This window comes from Crocuta crocuta, unplaced genomic scaffold, assembly GCF_008692635.1.
Source record: "Crocuta crocuta isolate KB4526 unplaced genomic scaffold, BGI_CrCroc_1.0 scaffold80, whole genome shotgun sequence".
NCBI classification, from domain to species: domain Eukaryota; kingdom Metazoa; phylum Chordata; class Mammalia; order Carnivora; family Hyaenidae; genus Crocuta; species Crocuta crocuta.
Window position 1 is genome coordinate 3070116 of NW_027527559.1, and position 14496 is coordinate 3084611.

At 49.5% G+C, this 14496-nt stretch overlaps 1 long non-coding RNA gene across 1 annotated transcript in view; it reads right to left on the minus strand.

Moving 5' to 3' along the window:
- LOC144236144 (uncharacterized) overlaps positions 1-13978 on the minus strand; it is a 17121-nt gene extending 3143 nt beyond the window's left edge. The window contains exons 1-3 of the long non-coding RNA XR_013336429.1: positions 13671-13978; positions 1297-3775; positions 563-766 (exon numbers count right to left, since the gene is read on the minus strand). This is a non-coding gene — a long non-coding RNA (uncharacterized LOC144236144). The remainder of the gene's footprint in view (positions 1-562; positions 767-1296; positions 3776-13670) is intronic.
- Positions 13979-14496: the final 518 nt, after the last annotated feature.

A 14496-nucleotide genomic window follows, 5' to 3' on the forward strand; every position in this document is an offset into this window, starting at 1 on the left:
GGAGACAAATGGAAAGGTGGTCAGCAAAGAGGGGTGGGTGTCCCCGCGACGTGCCCTGTGGACAGATGCGGGCACGGCTGCTACCGTCTGGGACAGCAGCATCTCTACCTTGTCCTAGGCCGGTCTCGCCCCTGCAGCCTCGACTGGTGGCGTCTCTGCGACACCCCTGCTCCGCCAGGCCGCGTCTCCCCGACAGAGGCCAGCCCTCCCCGCGCCCGCTCGACAAGATGCCCTGGGCAGGGGCAAGTGCAGCTGGACTATCTGCCCAGTGGAGGGTAGTTAGGGGTGCCTGGCGCAGGGCTGCGGGCGGCTGGGTGCTGTGCTTCCGGGGTTGGGGGGGAGGGCAGGTGGGCGCTGTGTCCCAGAGGNGCACTCTGCCTCGGGGTTGGGGAGGGTTGGTGCAGGGCTGTGAGCACAGTCAGCCGGTGCCCGGGCGTGGCCTGGTTCCCACATCTGCCTCCTGGGCACCTGCCAGCAGCACGCTCTGATGCCCTGCTCTGAGCCTGAGACCCACTCTCTGCACATGTCTGCCTGGGACATGGAGCTCACGGGCTCGACTCACCTGTGGCGCTGTCTCCCCGGAGATGGGGGGCTCCTTAGGTCAGGGTCTGCTCTGCTGTCCCTGCCCCAGCACGGTCCTGGGACTCAGGAGCGGGGCTCTGGGACACCCCGTCCCTCCAGTGGTCACCAGGGAAAGCTTCCAAGCACGTGAATTGTCCCGTGGCCATGCAGGGTTGTGCAGGGGACACCAGAGAGTAAGATCACCCTAAAGGAGGGGGCATCGCAAGCACGCAGGTTAACCTTTCCTTCGTGTGATCTATACATCCAAGCTACTCAGATTTTGAGGCAAATTACTGCATTTTACATCCACCGTCCTTTCCTCCCTGTTTCTAACCCACCCTTACACTAGGTGTAAATTACTGTGGGAATTCTGAAAGCGTCATATCATTTATACTCAGCGAAGGGACTTCTATCTTGATCGACCCCATTCTCCTCCACAGGTTCCTATGCAGAGTGAGCCCTGGACACTCCCGAAGTGGGCGCTACTAGTCTCAATGACCACAGAGGCCCAGGCAGGACTTTTCACTTTTCAAAGGAAGGAATTCATGCTTAACCTCATCTATGACATTCATTCAGTTACAGATGGTTTTTAAATTGTAACTTAAATATTCAAATTAAGTGCTGCCTTATTGGGAGGAGATTATATGCTTATTTAACAAGACTGTCATTTCTCAAAACGTTTTCTGACATGTTTTAGATCATGAGAAAAGCAAACTTGTTTCGTTAGAATAATACCTCAAATACACAGGATTCTGACTGGAGGATGAGCAGGCTGAAGACCTTCTGGTCCCCACTTCCCTCCAAGTTTCTTCAGTTCACATTTAGTGTTCTTTCAACACAAGCAGGTGAAAATCCCTTTGCCGACGCAAAAAGGAACAGGACTGACCGACCTCATTTCGCCAGAGGGAATGCGTGGTGTCATGTCTGCCAGTGCTTGAGGACACGTGTGCATTTTCCTTGCTTTCCTTTTCCTTGAAATTGTACCGGGAAGTTGCAGATGCTCTGCGCTAACCTATCGCTCTCAGTAGAAGCTCAGTAAATGACCTCCAACAAAGCTGGGTCACTTTGACCTTGGCTGTACTGATCTTCATCATCTTAGTTCTCTCCACCCCACCTCCCACCCAGTCCCGTCCCACCAACGGATGTCCTTCTGTCACCTACGTGTGTCCTGCTGTCCTGCATTCTGTCCCTTGTGTGTCCTATGTCCCCGTGTGTCCTTCTGTCTCCTTTGGTCCCCGTGTGATTCCTTCTGTCCCCATGTATGTTCTTCTATCCTGTGTCCTTCTGTTCCCTACTGTGTCCTGTCCCCTGTGTGTCCTTCTGTCCCCTATGTATGTTAACAAAAGGACTCATCTAAAGCTCACAGTGCCTTTTAGAGGGCACCTTTTGGGGCGCCTGGGTGGTTCAGTCAGTTGAGCGTCTGACTTCAGCTCAGGTCAAGATCTCACGGTTCATGGGTTCAAGCCCCGTGTTGGGCTCTGTGCTGACAGCTCAGAGCCTGGAGCCTGTTTCAGATTCTGTGTCTCCCTCTCTCTCTCTCTGCCCCTCCCTCACTCATGCTCTGTCTCTGTCTGAAAAATAAATAAACATTTAAAAATTTTAAAACAAAGTGCCTCTTTTTTTAGGCTGCCCTTGAGGACTGAAATAGTGGGAAATTGTTAAGAATTCTTTCTTTTCTTTTAAAGGAATGTGTCTGTAAATACGTAAGTACTGTGGGTGAGGCTCGCGGTCATCTCGTATCAGGTGTCCCTTTCCTGAGAGTGCCAGTTCTCATGCATCCACGCTAGTCTCTCCCGGTCGGCACCCCAGCCCTGATCCTGTCTACACAGCCCTGCGGTCTCTGCGGCACTAGCAGTCACACCGCCAGCTCCTCTCCATGCACCCCTGCCCTGACCCTGGTTACATAGCCCTGTGGTCTCTGCAGCACCGGTGGTCACTCCTTTCCCCAGACGTCTAGCTGCCTCATCCGCTTTCCGGTGGAGACAGGAAGTGAGAGCATGAGCTGATCTCTGCTGCTGTCCGTCAGGCTACTGCTGCGTTTCCCACCTTGGCTAGAGGTAAACACAGCTCACGACACCGTTTCCTACCATCTCTCAGCCCTGTGTCTCTTTACACCCTCCTCCTCCAGTTTGTGCACAAAGCTTGAGAATCTCAAGGAGAAACTTTCTAAAATCTAAAACTAGGACCATGCTCTAAAAATACTTGGAGTATGAATAGAGAGGATGGTCTGAGGGTGGATATACAGTTGACCCTTAAACAATGTAGGGGGTGAGGAGGCATCAACCCCCACACAGTTGAAAACCGACATCTAACTCTGGACTCTCCCCAAAACTGAACCACAAATAGCCTACTGCTAACCAGAAGCCTTAACAGTAACATATATCATTGATTAACCCGTATTTTATATGTTATATGTGTTATATAACATATTCTTAATCCAAACTCAGCTACCAGAAAAGAAAATGTTGTTAAGAATCACAAGGGAAATCGACTTATGGTAAATCTGCACGTAAGTGGATTCACAGAGTTTGAACTGTATTGTTCAAGGGTCAGCTCTACTGTTAAAACCTAACAACCACCCCCACCGTCCTGAACATGAGACAGAGTAAGGCCGGAAGGATGTGAGAGAAAAGAAAGACTTGTCACCAAACTCTGTATACTCTACTCTATGGAATCAAAACTCTAGGCAATCAAAACTCTAGGGAATCAAAAGGCAGCATCCAGGAAGAGAGCAGATTGGGCAAACAGACCCATTTCTAGGCACCCATCTGCATCACCAAAGATGTCGTTTACAAGGAGTGTGCAGTCAGGCGGGTGGAAAGGGTAGAGAATGCAGGGCTCCGGACTGGACTCTGAGCTTTATCAATAACTGTGGTGCAAGTCCTGTTTCCCATTCGAATGCCCAGTAACTTAGTGCTGGGTCTAGTAGCCGTGCTATGAAGTCCTCCCAGCACCAGGCAGGAGTTTTAACTTAAACAGATGTGATGCATATTAATGGCCTAATGTGACATCAAAGGAGGAGTCTGAGATTATTTTCTTTCTTTTCCCAAATGGACTTTGCTCTGGCTCCTTTTCTCACATTGTCAGGCTTGGTGTGACGTCTAGAGGCTCAGTGTTAGACACAGACTGTTACTTAAGGATTCGCCGTGTGGCTGTGGCTGCCACTCACTGAGACTAATTTCCTGTGCAGAGATGGGCCCACGGTCGGCTCTACCTAAAGCAAAAGAGAACAAAATGAACTCAGGAAGGCTTAGGATATCATACCAACAAGTATCAAGAGTAAAACTTTCTTTAAAGAGTCTGTTTCTATTACTTTATTTTATAAATGCTGTTTTTCAAATATTTTAACATATAAGAAATAAAAAACATTTTGAATTAATCTGTGTAAAGTCTAATACTTGAAAATGGGATATGTTCTGTGTATCACTAAAGTACACAGATAGAATTTAATAATTTGATTTCAGAATCTTCCTATCCCCTACTGTCATACTCAGGGAAAACACAGAAAGATGAGCAAAAATACACTGTAGACCAATAAATAAAATGTAGACTTTATAAAAATTTTGAATGTGTTATTTAGTTTTGAGAGAGAGAGAATGATTGCGGGGAGGGGTATGAAGAGAGAGGGAGACACATAATCTGAAGCAGGCTCCAGGCTCCAAACTGTCAGCACAAAGCCCAATGTGGGGCTCAAACCCACAAACTGCAAGATCGTGAGCTGAGAGAAGGTCAGACACTCAACCTACTGAGCCACCCAGCCACCCTTAAAATGGAGACTTTAAACGCCCCCCCCCTTTTTTTTACGTTGAGGAATTTGAAAGAGAAATTTCTTTTTGTAAATGTCAACTGATCTTACAAGCGTAGCTAGATACTCACTATTCCGTTTGGCTTCCCAGCCTCCAAGCAGAAGGTGCTGTATTCACAGAAGCCCTGAGTGTACCACAGAGGTGGAACGCTGCGTATCTGCTTTGGGGGTCTACTGTGCGTCCGGAGTGGAGGCGTGTGGCCAAGGTGTTTGCCAGTAGAAGTTTTCTCCACGACTCTGAGTGGGAAACCAGTGACACACAAAAAGCAGAGACCACACTGACTCTGTTCTGGCACCAGTGGCCACGGAGGTGGCTGCTGGGACCACTTCGCAGGGGCAGCGGCGACACTTTGCATCCTGGTCTGAGCTGTGTGAGTGATACAGGTGGCAGTGTGCGCCCAGCAGACCCCCTCTGGGGCATGTTTGGGCTTAAGTCCCAGCTCATTTGTAATCTCTAACTCTGATTATCTGGCTCCTGTGGTCTGTGATCTACTCAATATATACTTTATACTTCATATTTTATATTTTTTAATTTAAAAATATATTTTAATCTGGTTTCCGCAAAATATAGCTAAATTTGTTTTTGTTGCTCATAACAAGAAACTAGGGACAGGAGCAGCTACAGGGAGCAGGCTCTCAGGAAATCACTAGAATCTGGGCGTCCTCATTTGGACTCTGGGGGCAGCAGGAAACGTCAACCTAGCATAAAGTACAGAACTCTGGGCGCCCGAGCCACACAGTGGCGAGCTATTAACCACAAACGCGTCTCAAGTGCTCATGAAAGGCAACACTATGGAGAAAGCAGTGGTGACCCACACAGAACAGTATGAAAGCCACAAGGAATTCATCTCTGGGAGCGGGTGCTGGCTGCTGGAGTCCTCAACTGTTGGCCACGGGCCAGCTGAGAACAAGAGCCTTTCTGTGACGGCCCTGAAAGGGAAATGTGTGTCTTCCAGTGACCGGGCTGAGGTGGACGAAGCCAGACTCCAAGCTGCATCTTGCTGGTTGCCGCACTAGTCGAATTCAGATTCCCCGGTTCTAAGAAGCGAAAGTCAGAGCTCCGGGAAAGCACGTCACCAAAGAGCTGACATGCGTCTCCAACATACTGTGAGCCTCCCTTGCGAGAGGACGTTGCCCAGCCTCCCTTCTCACCAACCATCTCCCCTGCTGCCTCGCGGGCCTCTCCAAACGCATCACCTGCTCGCGAGGGCCAGCCAGCTCTGCGTGTGCCCTGGCCCGGTGCCAGACTCAGGGCCCAGCAAGCCCTGCGCGGCCAGCCACAGTCAAACCGAGGGGAGAGGATTCTGCCAGTTTACGGCAGGAAAAAAGAAAGAGGAAGAGCTAAGCGCGAGCTCTGTCGGTGGAAAGATTCAACCTTTAGATTAGACTAAGATGGTCGATGTGGCTGCGGTTACCGGAGAACCTGCCATCGCTGGGCTGGATCCAGCAGCTGGGAGCCGTTCCAAATGTGCTCCGTTTTTACGGTAAGCGTGGGGCCGCTGGGCACACTCCTGCCCAGACCTGCTACGGCAGCTTCCTGCAGGCCCGGCAACGCAGAAAGCCACGAAAACAGCGGGGACCCGGAACTATACTGTATTTCTGCAGCTGACTAAGAAATTCCTTTTACGGACATAGGTGGACCCTTGAGTGATGACCTGGGTTTTCCTTCTTTCAGCCTAAAGCGATACAAAAGGCAGCTTCCTGGGGCACCTGGCAGGCTCAGTGGGTGGAGCATCTGACTCTTGATTTCGGCTCAGGTCATGCTCCTAGGGTTGTGAGTTCGAGCCCCATGTTGGACTGTGGGTGCAGCGCCTGCCTCACTCTCTCCCGGTCCCTCCCCTACTCGCTCTCTCTCAAAATAAAGAAATAAACTTTTGGGACACCTGGGGGGCTCAGTCGGTTAAGTGTCCGACTTCGGCTCAGGTCATGAACTTGCCGTTCGAGCCCTGCATTGGGTTCTGTGCAGGCAGCTCAGAGCCTGAAGCCTGTTTCAGATTCTGTGTCTCCCTCTCTCTCTGACCCTCCCCCGCTCATGCTCTGTCTCAAAAATAAAAACTATAAAAAAATTTTTTAAGTCTTTAAAAAAAACTCTAAAAAAAGAAAGAAAGAAAAGGCAGTTACCATGCTTCTAAAATTGGAAGACCCGACGAATTCATTACTGTGTGAAGACTGCTCTCAGGGCACCAAACTTAGGATTCACCTCTGGGGGTTAATGGGGTTGGGGGGCGGGAATCCTGAGGTGTTTGTCTACTCACACCAGCATGTATCCTGAAGGATCTGTGTATGTTCTGAAGCAATTGCAAAGTCAAGTGCAGCGACAGGGACCCACCCATGTGTTCTGGCCCAGCTGACCGGGCTTATTGCCCTTGAGATACTAGGGATTCCCTGGTATAATGTGAAGGAAATGAGTCAAAGGCCTGGGAGGATGGGAAGGTTGGTGAACTGCTCACTCCTCTCCTGGCTATGTCCCTTGAAGGGCAGGAAGACATCGTTCACCAAAACCTTGAGAAATATGGGGAAGGAGTGGACAGGAGTCTTTGCATATTGCCAAAGTGGCTTCAGGGATCACTGCATCTGAAATGAGCGCCCTGATTCCCGTCAGGAGGAAGATCACGGGGCAGAGGTGGGAACTGTCAGATGCAAAGCAAGTGTCATGACAGAAGAAAGCAGCTGGGTGCGGGGTCATCCTCAGAATCGTCTGACCTACAGAAGCCCAGGGGCTAAGTGAGTTCCCTGTGGCCAAACTATGAGGCAGCCCTGCCTGATGCATGTAACAGCAAACAACAGAACACCAAATCTCTAGGTCTGGTGAACAGAGGCGTGCTGTGCATCACTCTTCGGGTGACTCACAGCTGACAGGGCCTGGTGAGCAGGACCCAGATGCTTCAGTAAGATGCTCGCATCCCTGGTGGGTGGGTAAATCCCGCGTGAGCACAGGGCTGACTTGATGTTCCTAACAGTCTAGAGGTCTAGAGCACGTTGACATATTCTCTCCTAAGTAAAGGTTAAAATGATTAACAAATACAACTGGAAAAACAGATATTCACATGTTAAAATAGTATCTTAAGCAAAGTCAAAAGACTAGTGATAAATGGGATTTTTTACAAAGTCTGTCATAGACAGAGGGCTAATTTTCCATAAAGAACTCCTTTGTATTTGTGGGAAAAAAAAAAACACAAGAAACCACTGACTCAACTGAATGGGAAAATGACCTGATGGACCGTTCAGAGTAAAACAAACACAAATGAGTCTTAAATATAGGAAAGATATTTAAGCCTGAGTCATGACAAGTGGCGACCACAGAGATACCACTTCTTCCCAATCGCATTGGCAAATGCCACAAGGAAGACATCACGCCCCGTGGGTAAGGCTGGTGGAGACGGACATTCTCATAAATTACAGGCAGGAGCATAAAAGTGGAACTTCTGCTGTAAAACGAGTCTGTGCTCCTCGAACTGCAAGTGCACGTGTCCATTAGCTCGGCGCCCTCGCTGGGAGGACTCTGTCCCACAGACGCACCCGCACGCGAACAGGGAGCGCGGGCCGCAGCATTGCCGGAAATGGCCAGGGCCCGGAAGGGACACACGTGCACCGGTCGGGGCTGCACACAACACAAGGCAACCCGACACCACGCAGCTGTGAAAACACGGCCTCTAAGTGTAGATGGAGGACGTATGCAGGTCATACTGATCAGTGAAAACGTGAGGTACGGAACAGCGTGCACGATGTGCTACCGTCTGTGTAAAGACGGCGGCGGGGGCAGGGCGTGCGCTGCTGCCGCCGCTTCCAGACTCAGCCGACGGCCAGGAAGCGCGTGTGCACACTGCCCACCTATGGACACAGGTCTACAGGTGTGTCATCAGCTGTGACCACATTAAACTGAACAGGCGTTCATGCCGCTGGCACCGACCTACCCGGTTCCACACACATCCTTGTCCTGCTTATGTCAGCTCGTAGTCCAGCAGCAGAACACCCGGCCCTCCCCACCCGCCATCCATCCGGTTAATCGCTCAGTTCCAGGACACAGGTGAGGAGCATCAGAACGGTTACCCCACACCCCTGCAGCAAACGACACCACTGCCTAGACTACACAGCTGAGCCCAGACTTCCATTCATGTCCGAGGCCACTTAGGTCACCAACCTCACCCGCTTCAGAGAGGCAGTTTCAAGACTTCTGTATTCCATCCTGGGACCCCCCTCAAACCTCGTAAACGATCTTTTACAAACGCGCAGACATTACGCACAAGGCTTTGTGACTCAAAGTTCTGTGGGTTTTGCGTCATGTCACGTACCCAGCACGGCAGTATCACGCAGAACGCAGGCTTCATCAGCCGAGGAAATGCAGACGTCACATCTGGAAACAGCTTGAGGAGTGATAAACCGTATGTAGTAACTGCACTTACTTAAAGCTAGTGACGGACGAGGCTTCAGACTGGAGAGGAAACCGTTTACAGGCCTGAAGAAACACAAATTCTCTCCTGCAGGAATAGCGTCCCATTGTAGAGATTTTTAAATTACAAGTCCAGAACTTTCTCATTGACATAGCTAGGCCACATATGGATTTTAAAATAAACACATTATGTATCTCACGCACACTTTCTTAGCAGCTCTGATGAACACCGCGGACGTACTCTGTACTATCCACACTCAGTCTCCACGGCTGGGTTATAGTCTAAGAACTCTTGGCCAGTTGCTTGTTTGGAACCAGAATGAGATGACCCATCAAAACCAATGTAGTGAATAGTTCTCAATCCCTAATTCAGCACATCAAGTCTGTCTGGTTTATGGTGCAGCTGTAATATTAATGAGGAGTTCTGTGTTCAAGACCCCAACATTCAGCCTAAAAATCATGCTGGACTATGGAGTTATCCCAAGAAGGGGGGCTCTTCAGGCCAGCCACATTCCAGCTCCCTGATGGCCACCCTTGATCAGCCCCTCCTGAGGACAGAGGCTTTGCTGCAGACGCAGGCAGAGAACAGACGCAGAGCCTGGCCCCTTACCTCGGGAGAGCCAGTCTGACCCCAAGTGGCGCAGACAGGACCAGCTGGCAGCTGTGAACCAAAGCAGCGTGATGGGAACAGAGACTCCCCGTGAACACACTTCGTCCGTGAGAGGCCAAGGGGGAGCCCTCCTCACGGCTGCATCCCCTGAGCCTTCCTGACCCTCAGGGTCTGGGTCAGGCGTCCGCCCTGTGGTTTTCCGCGGCGCACGGGGATGACCCTGCCAGCTTCCATGTCTGCCTCCTTTACACGGCCCAGTGGTTCTCAACCCCGGCTGCACACTAGAGTTGATGCCCAGGCTCTACGCCTGTCCAATTAAGGCAAAATCTCTGTGGGGAGAACCCACACATGAAGGTTGCCAAGGTTAAGAAAACAATCCCATTAATAGGTGCACCGAGAAGAATGAAATATCCAGAAAGAAACTTAATCAAGGAGATGAAAGACCTGTACTCTGAAAACTGTAAGGCACGATGAAAGAAACTGGGAGCGATATAAACAAATGTAGAGATACACCAGTCCCAAGGATTGGAGAATTAATACTGCGAAAAAAGCTCATGCTACCCGAAGCCATCTATCTACAGACTGAACACAATCCCCATCAAAATACCAACATCATTTTTCACAAAACTGGAATAAATAATCATAAAATTTATACAGAACCACAAAAGACCCCAAACAGCCAAAGTCATGCTGAGAAAGAGGAACAAAGCGGGAACCATCATGGTCCCTGATTTCAAAGTATATTACAGAGCTGTAGTCAGCAAGACAGCATGGTACGGGTATAAAAACAGCCACATACATCAGAACAGGACAGAGAGCCCAGAAATAAACCCATGACTATATGGTCAATTAATCTTCAACAGAGCAGAAAAGAATATAAACTGAGAAAAAGACACTCTCTTCAACAAATGGTGATGGGAAATCTGGACAGCCACAGGCAAAACAATGAAACTTTCTTGCATGCGCGCGCGTGCGCGCGCGCGCACACACACACACACACACAACCTCAAAAGGATTAAAGACCTAACTCTGAGACCTGAAACAAAAAAAAAAAACACCTACAAGAAAACACAGGCAGTAATCTCTCCGGCACTGGCCAGCGCAACATTGTTCTAGATACTTGCCCTCAGGTAAGGGAAACAAAAGCTAAAGCAAACTGCTGGGACCCACCAAAACAAAAACTTTTGCACATCAAAGGACATTGTCAACAATAGGAAAAGGCAACAAGCAGAATGGGAGAACATATTTGCAAATGACAGAACTCTAAAGGGGTTGATATCCAAAATATATAAAGAACTTCTAAAAGTGAACGCCAAAAAACCACAAAGTATCCAATTAAAAAATGGGCAGAAGACCCGAAGAGACACTTTTCCAAAGACGACATCCAGATGGCCAGCGGACAAAAATGCTCAACATCTCTCATTATCAGGGAAATACAAATCAAAACCACAATGAGGTCTGATGCTTGTCGGAATCACTAGAATCATCAGGACAAGAAATAACAGGATGTGGAGAAAAAGGAAGGAAGCCTCTTGTACCTGGTGGGAATGTAAACTGGTGCAGCCACTGTGGAAACCAGTATGGAGTTTCCTCAAAAAATTAACCGGTGAACTACTCTATGATCCAACAATCCTACTAATGGGTATTTACCCCAAAAAACGAAAACAACTAATTTGAAATGATACATGCACTTCTATGTTTATTGGAGCATTATTTTTTTTTTTAATTTTTAAATGTTTTATTTATTTCTAGGAAAGAGAGAGAGAGACAGCGTGAGCAGGGGAGGGTCAGAGAGAGAGGGAGTCACAGACTGAAACAGGCTCCAGGCTCTGAGCTGACAGTCAGCACAGAGCCCGACGCGGGGCTCGAACCCACGAACCGCGAGATCAGGACCTAAGCGAAAGTCGGACGCTTAACCGACTAAGCCACCCAGGTGCCCCTATTGGAGCATTACTTATAGTCACGAAGATAGGGAACCAACCCAAGTGTCTACCAACAGATGAATGGATAAAGCAGATGTACTGTGTATACACACACACACACACATTGGAGTATCACTCAGCCATCAAAAAGGATGAGATATTGCCATCTACAACAACACAGATGAAGCCAGAAGGCATTATACTAACTGAAATCAGGCATAGACAAATACCATGATTGCACTCACATGTGGAATCTAAAAACCAAAAGAAACAAAGAAATGAACCAAAAAACCAGACTTTTTTTTTTTATTTTTTAAATTTACAACCAAGGTAGTTAGCAAGTAGTGCAACAATGATTTCAGGAGTAGATTCCTTAAGCCCCTCACCCATTTAGCCCATCCCCCCTCCCCCAACCCCTCCAGTAACCCTGGTTGCTCTCCATATTTAAGAGTCTCTTATGTTTTGTCCTTCTCCCTGTTTTTATATTATCTTTGCTTCCCTTCCCTTGTGTTCATCAGTTTTGTATCTTGAAGTCCTCATGAGTGAAGTCATATGATAATGTCTTTCTCTGACTAATTTCATTTAGCATGACATCGTCTAGTTCCATCCACATAGTTGCAAATGGCAAGCTTTCATTCTTTTTGATTGCCGAGTAATACTTCTTTGTGTATATACACCACATCTTTATCCATTCACCCGATGGTGGACATTTGGGCTCTTTCCATATTTTGGCTATTGTTGACAGCGTTGCTATAGACAATGGATGCATGTGCCCTTTCGAAACAGCACACCTGTATCCCCAGGATAAATACCTAGTAGTGCAATTGCTGGGTTGTAGGGTAGTTCCACTTTTAATTTTTTGAGGAACCTCCATACCAGACTCTTAAGTACAGGGAACATACTGGTAGGGGCCAGCAGGAAGGTGGGTGGGGAGAAAGGGAAAAAATAGATAAAGGGGGGTAAAATGTACAAATCTTACAATTATAAAAGAAGTAAGTCTCAGAGAAGGAAAGCACAGCACAGGGAATAGTAAATAAGATGATACTAACACAGCGTGACAGACGGAGACACAGGGATGATGGTGAACACCGAGCGGAGTTGTCGGAGGGAACTGTTGAATCAATATGTTGTACATCTGAAATTACTATAACATCGCATGTTAGTTATACTTCAGCTAAAAAAAAAACATACAATAAAAAATTTTTTTAAATGGGCACCTGTGGGTGGCTCAGTTGGTTAGGTGTCTAACTTCAGCTCAGGTCATGATCTCACAGTTCGTGAGTTTGAGCCCCATGTCGGGCTCTGCTGACAGCTCAGAGTTTGGAGTCTGCTTCAGATTCTGTCTTCCTCTCTCTGCCCCTCCCCTGCTCACTCTCTCTCTCTCTCATAAAAACAAACGTTAAAAAAGATTTCTTAAAAAAGTGGGGTGCCTGAGTGGCTCCATTGGTTAGGCGTCTGACTTGATCTCAGCTCAGGTCAGGATCTCAGGGTTGGGAGATGGAGGCCCGCACTGGGCTCTGCGCGGAGCATGGGGCCTGGCTGGGATGCTCTCTTTGACCCTCTCTGCAGCTCACTCATGCCCGCTCTCTCTAGGGACTCTGATATTCAGACAGGACTTGAAATTACTTCCCTGAACAAAATGAGCTGTTTGGAAGCAGAGCACTTGCTTGTTCATCACTGGTATTAAATGAGTCCTAACACTCTCAGAACAGCACCCTGTGTGCCCCCAGCAGGTCACCAACGGGCATCTTCCCACAACCTTAATTTGCATAAACCAAGCTACGTGTGAAGACAGAGAGCAAGCAAGAGGTTTCCAAGGCTGGGCGGCTGCAGGGACCCTTCCCTTGGTGAGCACGGGTCCCAGAGGGGTGCAGGTCTGATGTTTCTCCATCAGCCTGAGTGCTGGGCATCTGCCAGGGTGTGGGCACCTTTCTGTACTGACGCACACAATTTAAGACTCTCTGTGACGGGGCGCCTGGGTGGCTTAGTCGGTTAAGCATCCGACTTTCGCTTAGGTCATGATCTCGCGGTTCGTGGGTTCGAGCCCCGCGTCGGGCTCTGTGCTGACTGCCAGCTCAGAGCCTGGAGCCTGTTTCAGAGTCTGTGTCTCCCTCTGTCTCTGACCCTCCCCTGCTCACGCTGTCTCTCTCTCTCTCCTAGAAATAAATAAAACAGTAAAAAAAAAAAAAAAAGAAGACTCTCTGTGATTTTTACCAATGTGGTTACAGGATAAATTCACGGGAATCCAAAGTCTCAAGTTCTATTCCTGGCTCTACTACGTATGTATCGGCCGTGTGGCTCTGAGCCAGTGTCCCTGACCCCCTGGGTCCCGTTCTCTGGGGACTTCTACTCTGAGTTCGAAACCTGGATGCGTCAGCTTACCCTCTCCTGTCCAGCTCTGTGGACTGGCAGGCCCGGTTCCCCAGTCATGACTGTGCGGTCCTCGGCCCTGGCCACCCCAGGAAGCCTCCCTGCCCTGGCAGGGGGTGAGGGAGTTGGTCGGTACCGGACGGAAGGCCCAGCGGCTGTGGGGTTGAGTGGCTGCTATGGAGACCAGCGGTCACTGACATTCCAGCCCAAGGGACACACACTCTGCTGTGAGGAGGGGAGGGCAGCTCACCGGGGTCTCTCCCCGGCGCCGTCCTGGGGCCAGCGCGCTCCGGCAGTCCGGCCCAGGCTGCTCTCTGGTGTGGCTCTGGGCCTCGCCTCTGTCCTGACCGAGGGCCTCTCGGTCGGGCAGCTCATGAGGAACAGCTCCCGCCCCCAGCGGTCTGCCGGAAAGGCGCGACAGGCTCACACAGGGGGTCTGGTCCACTGTAAGGCGCGGAGTCCACCGGAGAGACGAGGTCAGGTCCTGCTTGGGACGAACGAGCAGGCCTGCCCGCCTCCCCTCTTCACGTACGTGCCCTTGAACACCAGGCACTGCTGTCTTCCACACGCAGATGTGCTCTAACGGGATTTAAAAGGGCAGAGCGTCGAATCTTTTCATGCACGTGGTGCGTTTTGGAGCGCTGCGTGCTGGTTGTGGCTTCTTTGGGCGGTTTTGCTCGATTGTAACAGCACTGTGCACGGTCTTGTCATCTGTGGGGTTTCCTGGGTGTCGAGTTCAGGTTTAATGGGGTCGGACACACTCGAGAGCTGCCGGTTGAGCTGAAGTCACTGGCGCCTCGTGACAACCCAGGATTAACACAGAGTGACCTTTGTTCCC